We start from the raw sequence: 8,695 nt of genomic DNA on the forward strand, positions 1-8,695 counted from the left end.
TTGTTGATTAAGTATGTTGTCCTTCATACTTGATTACCAGACAAGTGGAGCTATCTGTTGCTCTTTCTCTGTGTCCTTCTGTGTTTTCTCTGTTCACCCATCCTCCCTCATAAAATACAGCTCAACATGACCGGCTCAGAAAGGTCGGGAGAGGGGGGAATGAAGAATGAGAGAGAGAGAGATAAAGGAGTGATCCACACATTTCACACACACCTGTTTCTCATTCCCAAGCTCATCAGTCTTGACAGGGCAGACAGGCCAGTGAGGAAGCATAGTGCACACTAGTTCCACTGGAAATATTTTACTAGAGATTACTGTATAAACACGCTCCAAAACAGTAAAGGCTCACGTGCACCATACATAGTGCATACATCACACACACACCTCTCTTTCCCATGCTTCAGTGAAGCTGCTCTGTAGGAAAATCTCTCGGAGGAAAAGTGTTAAACTTATGCTGCAATGTAGGAAAGTGTGCAAATGTGAAGAGTAAAAATAGAAAGCATGCTCAGCAAACTCTCGAACGAATATAGGTTAAAGAAAAAGATCAATACACTCCCGTATTGCAGAGGAATGGCATTTCTCAGGATAGTAGTTCCTGTTTCTCCATAACTGAGGCTGAGCAGGCAGTCACGCTACATTTGGGGCACCTCCAGACTGGAGCCATAGCTATCCTCTGCCACATCTGGGTGCTGTAACCCGATCTGCTGATCCCGTTCCCTCACCTCTGCCCTCACAGCCCCGACTCAAGGAAGCCACACTTCCTGCTGAGCACTGTGTGTGAGGTGGCGAGCGACCTCAACCTTGTTTGACGCTATCTTTGCCCCCAGGAGGACACTTCCTGTGTAGAGAGTTCTCTGCGGCTATGTGGTCACAGATCCCCGTGTAGCAGGTGGCTAATTCCTAGCATGATTCCTGGTGCCAGTCAGCTGTTTAGGACCCTGTTAACTCCAGGCGATAATCCTCTAAAAGCTGTGAAAGATCACGTACTGAGAGGACGAGAGAGACAAGAGGGTTACATACAGATTTAAAAAGATCTGTGCTGTTTCGACTGTGAGGGATCAGACTGGTTGTTGCTGGTTGGCACCAAGTGGAAGTGAGAGTTCTCCACCTCCAACTCCTCTAGACATAGCTATAGATAGGTTATGGTATATCGAAAAGCGAGTCAAGAGCAACAGGACTTGCAGATTCTTAAGCTTGTTTCAGCTCTCATCTAAAAGGCTTCATCAATTCATGAAGTTTTCAGTTTTCAAGAATTCATAGAACTGAACTTTTGGATGAGAGGCAAAACAAGAATCTACAACAACAAGTCCAGCTGCTCTTGACTCAACGCTTGATTTTATAATAATATTTGTCTATTATCGAGCTCTAAAATTGAAAAAATCTGCCAGTGCAGCAAGATGAATCAATCTGTTTCCAATATATATCAACTTGTTTCAGTAAGTTATAGTGAACAATGTATGATCCACACACTCAAATCTCTGCAGTATTCATTAATTTCAAAACTTTCAGTCAGCAATCTCAGTATATATAGATATGGCGGCTGTGGCACAGGAGGTAGAGTGGGTTGTACACTAATCAAAAGATACTGATTTGTATTCATACACTGATGGCTGCCTCTGCCATCAGTGTATGTATGTGTGTGAATGGGTGAATGTTGATATATACTGTAAAGCTCTTTGAGTGGCTGGAAGATTAGAAAGTGCTGTCCATTTACCATTTATTGCACAGATCAAAGTGTGCAGATGCACACTCATTTTCTTTTCATTATACATTATTTATTTAGTGACCAGTATCTTTATGTTTTGGACTTTAAGATCATTTAGAAATGGAAGAAGACACAAGAGTGATGAGAAATTGACTCTTGATCCAAAAAAAATGAGCAAATTTACTTTTATTCATACCAGGTTGAAATAACTTCACTGCACTGAGAGATTTGAAACAGTTCTTTAAGAAAACAATCATTTTAGGGCTCAAAAACAATAAAAATGACTCGATCAAATGAAAAATTTTGCAGTTTACAGTAAACTTTTCTACAGACAGTCTTCCTCAGTTTACATTTACAGATAACACTAACTAAAGTAACTACAGCTCTCAAAAGCAGTTTATGACGTGCAGCACAGTATTAAGCAACAGCAGTTAACAACACTCCTCACATATCTACTCTGGTACATATTAAGGGACTGACAGGCAGAGCTTTGTCCATTTTAGATGCTTTTTCACATCTTCTTATTCAAATACCTCAGTTGCCATAAGCCATCTTTGAACTAGTTTTCTCAGGGACTGGAGTGAAGGAACCTCCATGCTGCTTCTGTTTACACACATTATCTAACATGAGGAAACTTGATACCCATGAAAAGTCGGGCAAAGAAGTGAGGATGTCTGTGACTTTATGTAGTTTCTGTCTTTCCATAATGCATAAAAGCCTTTCAGAATCTAAAGTGTTTTAGACCTGGATGACCTTTTTATTCATTATTTAAATGAGATTTAAATATTAATAGTACCTTTTAAGGCCTGTACGTGCACATGAATACACTGCCACCCTGGTCACCAGAAATAAACATTGCCATTGTGCATGTCTGCAAACCACAGATACGTTGAATATCTACGTTTCAACTTGTGTAATACGTAGCATATTTACACTTCAACAATACAAATCATATCAACATTTCTAAAGTGACATAGTTCACATGAGATCTATATGAGCTGACTTTCTTGTCAGGAGGAGGAGGGGTTGGCGGATGGTTAGGAAGTTTGTTGGAGGAAAGTTGGAAAGTTGGAAATCAGCAGAGAGCACGGTTCAAGTACACCTTGAAACCAACGCCTGCTTTCAGTTTCTACTGACAAAACCGGGTGTTTTTAGCGAGACGTCAGGACGTTTGCAGCTGTTTTTATTTTATTTTTTTATTTTAACCCAAACCATGATCTTTCCCTAACCCTAACCAAGTGGTTTTTGTGCCTAAACCTAACCAGACCTTAAAAACAGCATTGTCACATAATAAAACATCATTATTGAAGTGATAATGGCCAACATTGAAACATAGACATTTAACATATCCATGGTTTGCAGAAACGTACAATGCCAAAGTTTTGTTCTAGTGGTTGGTTGGTTGGGCGGTTGACACTGCATACACTCACTTGAAATTATGTCTTTGTGAGGACCCTCACTGTGTGTGTGACTATTGTATGTCTATATTTGTGAGGACCAATGTTTGAAGTTTTTGGGAAGTCAAGAGATTTTGGCTGGCTTTCATTTTGTCGAAAGTACTGTTTGAGAGTTAAAGTGTCAGTCCAAGTACAGACTACAGTATTTCTTCAGGTCTGCGGATTATCCAGAATAACTGGGACACCATTTGGAAATGTGAGTTGCTAGTGATTTTTAGCAGCAGAAATCTCAAATTCGACAGATATCTCAAAACCTAGACAACCTAGACTATCTGCATGGTTCGATACCTCTAGAGGTGAGTGAGAAAATGTGTTGACCCTTTAACCCTAAAACAGCACCTGTCAAAATGTCTTTACTTTCCAACAATGTTAGAAAAGATAGAAGTACAGGAGAACACCACACAGTCTTGAGGATTAATGACACTTCAAAGGGAGGAAGCCGTACCGTGGCTTCCTGCCCTGGCCCATCTTGGACCATTTGCTTGCATCTGTGTGGCTGATGATGGCCCTGTGAGGCCATGTGGTGGCTATTTGGAGCAACAGAGGTAATCATCTGAGGTACCCATTGATGGTGGTAGCACTTTGTCTTCCGTAGGTTTAGTTCAACAACATAAGGAGCCTCGGGCACCTTTACCTGTTGTGGTATCGCTCAAACTTGATGGAGCCCATTTTGTCTTGGAATGAAAAATCCTTCTTGGCTTTAATTGTGAACTGAGTGAAATGGGCAGGGTTGTGGGGTCATTATTTTCTTTCTTTTTGTCTGGATATGCACCATTGTCCCTTGCTGGCAAAGGGTTTCTTGTAGGAATATTGTGCTTGGCCCTTTCTGGTAAATATCTTTCTCAGTCTTCTTCCTGTTAATGTTTTGTCTGTGAAAATTAAGCCTTTGAACATCATCCTAATGTAGGAGTATGGACTGTACGGTAGCAACTACTTCTAAATCTTCCCATCGCCACCAATTTCCCCACCCTATCTCCAACTAAATAAGTTTGCTAGAGAATTGCGTTGCCCAACATGAATCAGCAGAAATGTAACTCGTGCCTAAGTGTCCAAAGCACAGGACTTTGCCTTTGAGTTTGCAACCTGTATATTGTTAACGCTATACTCCCGACTAACCAACATTGCCATTCCTATCCTGCTCCTAGCCTGGTGTTACTATTGCACTTAGTGTGAATGTTTTGTGTTCACACCAGTCGCAACAGCTTGCAAACACATTCTTGATGTTTTCATCATTGTATTGTTGAAAATGAATCCAGATGGCATCACATTTCCACCAAAACATATTTGTTAATGTATCTTGTATGTACAGCATATGAATATCATTTGACTTTTCTGCAGTTATTTCATCAACAATGTCAGTATGGTTAAATTGATTTCTTAATCATTCTACATTGATCATTGAATATTGGATCCTCATTTGCTCAAAGGCTCATCATTTACGCTCCAGCACACATACACTCATGCGGTTTGTTCAAGACCAAGATACATGTGGTCCAGAAGCTTTTATCCTCTGAACAGTGATTGCTTGTTCTCGTCCTGTAGAGACTTAAGGCCTAGACCTCATGGTTGACCTAAACGTACTCGCACTGTTTTGTTTACTTTGCCCTCTGTGCTGACCTTTACCCCTCTCCTCACTACACTCCTGCCAATTACAACGCCTTTTGTTTGGAGTTTACATCTGGTTGAGGAACAGCATGCCCCTGCATTGTTTTATTTTAGTGCTCACAATCTTGCTCGGAGAAGAAGAAGGAAAGTGAAAAAAAAAAAGGGCGGAAAATGTTTTCCAAAGTCTTGAACATGTCAGAATTGTTGACCCAGAGCCACAGTTGTTTGGGTGTACATGAAGCCTTGTTTTAGTTTAAGCTCCAACATGCCACAGCTCCGAGTGGTGTCTGGGTTGTAGCTGAATCCTGGTGGGGTGTGAAGTCCTGTGTTGTGGATCGGAGCCATATGCTGACATGCCTCTGCACAGCTCAGAGAGTTGTTTGCTGACAAAGACAGTCACAATATGACCAGAATCGAAACTGTACAATGAGAATGGCGGGAATGTAGCATGTGTAATATTTCCTGATATTAAAGATCAATATTTGTGTAAGAAAGGAGAAAACGAGATATCTTATCACAAAGGGTGACATTCTCTGGGTATTTCCAGTTGGCTCAGGGATTCATAGCCTTTGGCTGAACAGCTTTCCTGTGGTGAAACAATACCAGACGTTGAAGGGCCCCGCCAGAAAAGGAGATGGCATTATGAAAAACACACAGGTCTCTCAGCCAATAGGTCTCCACATAAACAACCCAAAACAACAAATTCAGGCTTTCCATGAAAACAAACGTTGGAAAGAAGGGAATTAGTTTTTGTGTGTGGGTCAGTGTCTTTCAGCTGGACGGCTGGAGTGGTTGTCATGTCTAGATAGCAGCTCTGCCACCTGTAATAATATTGAACACTGTAAAAGTTGGCTGAAAATTAGGACATAGTGCTTTCGGTGTAAGAACCATTCTAAACTACCCTATAAAGTCCTGATGTTGAAGTGATGTGTCACCCAAAATCAAAAATTTGATTATTAAATATTTACCTCCTGTAGGCTTGAATGGTCGCTATGCAAGCTTTTTGTAGTTTCATCCATCACAAACAACAGCAGCTGGTTGGTTGGAATTTACCCTTTGGCTTAAATTCATGTTGGTTACTACGGATTCCAATGGTGACAAGTTATCATTGCAGAAAAAGTATCAAAACGTCCAAAGAAACTTCTGCAGTGGAGTCCACTTCTCCGCTGTCCATCTTTACGTTCCTAATAGTCCTCTTTTTACCAAAATGTGGCTAACTATACAGCTTTTGGTACTGAGCCAAATATGACTGTTTGAAACATACAGAGAATATAGATGGACAGTAGAGATGTGGGTTATGCTGCAGGAGTGGCAAGTTTCTATGTTTTTAGATACTTTTATTTGTGTTATGAAAACTTGTCACTTATTGAGACAAGTGTACTCAATATAATTTAAGATTGCTGCTGTTTTTCCATGAAAGAAAAAAAGTACAAATTCTTAAAGCCACCTTCAGGGGATGAATATTTTTTACTCAAAAGATACATTTTTTGTTGAGTGTCTCTTAAATTAGTTTGGGTAGTGGTCTTCTGAAGGCAAACATGCATTCTGTATTCTTGTATTCACTATCAATACAATTGTAACTATAAATGTAAATGTACTGTACAACTGACTTCCCTTTGAGGTATACTGTGTTTGTTTTGTTTTGCATTATATTTTTCACACATTTTCAGGCTTTTGGAGAGAACACCCAAAAGCGTGTGAGAGTGTTTTTCCAGTCTTCCTACTTTTGCCACATGATTGAAAACAGTCAGCCCTCTAATGGAGGATGAATTTGGACAGTCAGTGCTGACTGGAAGTAAGACAGACTTCAAAGATCTTCATCTCAGACGAAAAGTCCGCCGAGGTGCCTGGCCTTGTGCTCCAAAAAGAATCTGTCAAACAGCTGGCACCAAGCAGATGTGGATCTCGATCCAATCTAATCACCTCAGTCTGCAAAATACATAGCTCGAACCTATAAACATGGTCCTATTCTCCCTGAATTGATTTACACTACCAATTAGTTGTATTATGGAGGTCTCCACATCCTAAACAAGACACTTCCGCCTCAACTGTACCCCTAAAGCAGAGGGACCAGGTGAAATCAAAATGGTTTCCACATGTATTCCAGTTGCCTGGTGATGTATTGCTCCTGTATGTTCTAATGAGCTACATCAAGCACTAAGGTCGCCGGGGAAAGATGGTTTGCAGATTGAGCCTAAATCCCACAGTTACAAGCTAAACAAAGCCCTGTCTAAAGAGAGTCATTGTCATGCTCCGACAGTTTTTCCTGTTGTAACTCACCCTCGGATGAAGTCAACTGAATAAGAATGTTGTCTATCTCTCTGTGGTCTGCTAGCTCTTTCTGATTTATCCTCGTCCCCCGCAGGAAGACAGAAGTCTCATCACATGTCCTGTGGCAGAGGTGCTGAGCAGGGTAAGTGGCCTTGTGACAGGCTCTATTGTCCCCTCAGGCATGGAAGTTCAGCCTTCTTTTGTGAATGTCCCTAAACAGGAGATGCAGACCTTTTACTATGTAGGGGTTCCAGCCTGTGGGGACATGCATAGGTTCACACTCACCTTATGAAGCAGCAGGGCTTTTTGAACAGCAGGGTGGTCGAACGTGGTGCTTGTCAACACCTATCTTGTCCCAAAACATGAGACTAAGTGGACATACCTTGTAGGGACATGAGCTGTGTTGATGTGGCGTAGTTTGCTCGTCTCTTGTTTGTTCCCAATTAGTCTCAAATGAGAAGATCTTTCATGAAGTTGATTTAGACTTTAAGAGATGATTTGAAGCAGAAGTCTGCATACCCAAACGGTTTTAGTATTAAAGACAGCAAGCAAGCAATATGATATAATTTGAAACGTGTGGTGAAGTTAAACACAGCTCAGATTTTAATTAATGGGGGCTTGCAACCGTTTGGAAAGACCATGTGTTCACCAAACGGTGTTCCAGTTAATGGGTTGGAGAGCAGCAGCTAGCTGCCAGGCCAAAGGCTTCACACCCAGGTGCCAAAGTGCATGTTGCCTTTTTGACAAGGACAGTAACAGGCAACTAGCATCAGTGCCAAGATCTGAGTTGTAATTCAACCAGTGCCCAAATAACCATGAAACCTCAAGTCATGGATCAAAGCCAAGGGCATGGATATGAAACTCTTTAATGTCCTACTTTTCCATTCGGTAGGTCCTGATTTTGAAATGACATTTATCAAACACATCATCTGAACTGACAGCTTTTTATGATGATTTTTATTCCATTGAGAGAATGTGTTTGTCACTAATGAGTTTGAGGCCTGAGGGAAACAAATTTACAGTCAATTTAAAGATGTGTCCCCATCCAAACAAATGTTTTATGTTAACTTGTTCAGCTCAAACATATGGGTAGACAGAGGAGAGCTTTTCATAATATGTCCCAGTAAGGCATTTCTCATTGCTGTGTGCAACCTTGCAGGAGCATATCTTTGATTCTGCTCTTTGGCAAATGTTGCCCTGATCCTGGCAGTCTGTGAGCGCCCATGTTTCATGGCTGTCAGTCACAGAGGTGGTCTTAGCTTTTAACCCTGTGGAGTTTCAAAGAGAATGGATTTTCCCAGTGCCATCAGCCTTAATCAGAATCACATTGTCTAAAGCTATTGGCCCACGGTGAAACTTGGAGGCTTATCCTGAATTTAACTTTGATTAGCCTGGGTCCTTGGATTGAGTTGCCCACCGTCCTCTTCTCTTTGATCTACTAGAGCTCTTGCAGGAAGCTTTAGTACCCCCCTAATCAGCAGTTTGTGGACCAGTCCAAGCTTCCCTGAGGGGCGCACAGAGAAGACTGACCCACAATGTGAGAATTAAGGGCTGAAAATAAGTGGGAAAAAAGGGCCAGATTGGCAGACACACAGTCTGGCTCCAGCCATGGATAACCTCAGGGTTCTCCCATGCCTAATGTCACATGGTCATTAAA

Source organism: Thunnus maccoyii, chromosome 10 (assembly GCF_910596095.1).
Source record: "Thunnus maccoyii chromosome 10, fThuMac1.1, whole genome shotgun sequence".
Classification (NCBI taxonomy): Eukaryota; Metazoa; Chordata; class Actinopteri; order Scombriformes; family Scombridae; genus Thunnus; species Thunnus maccoyii.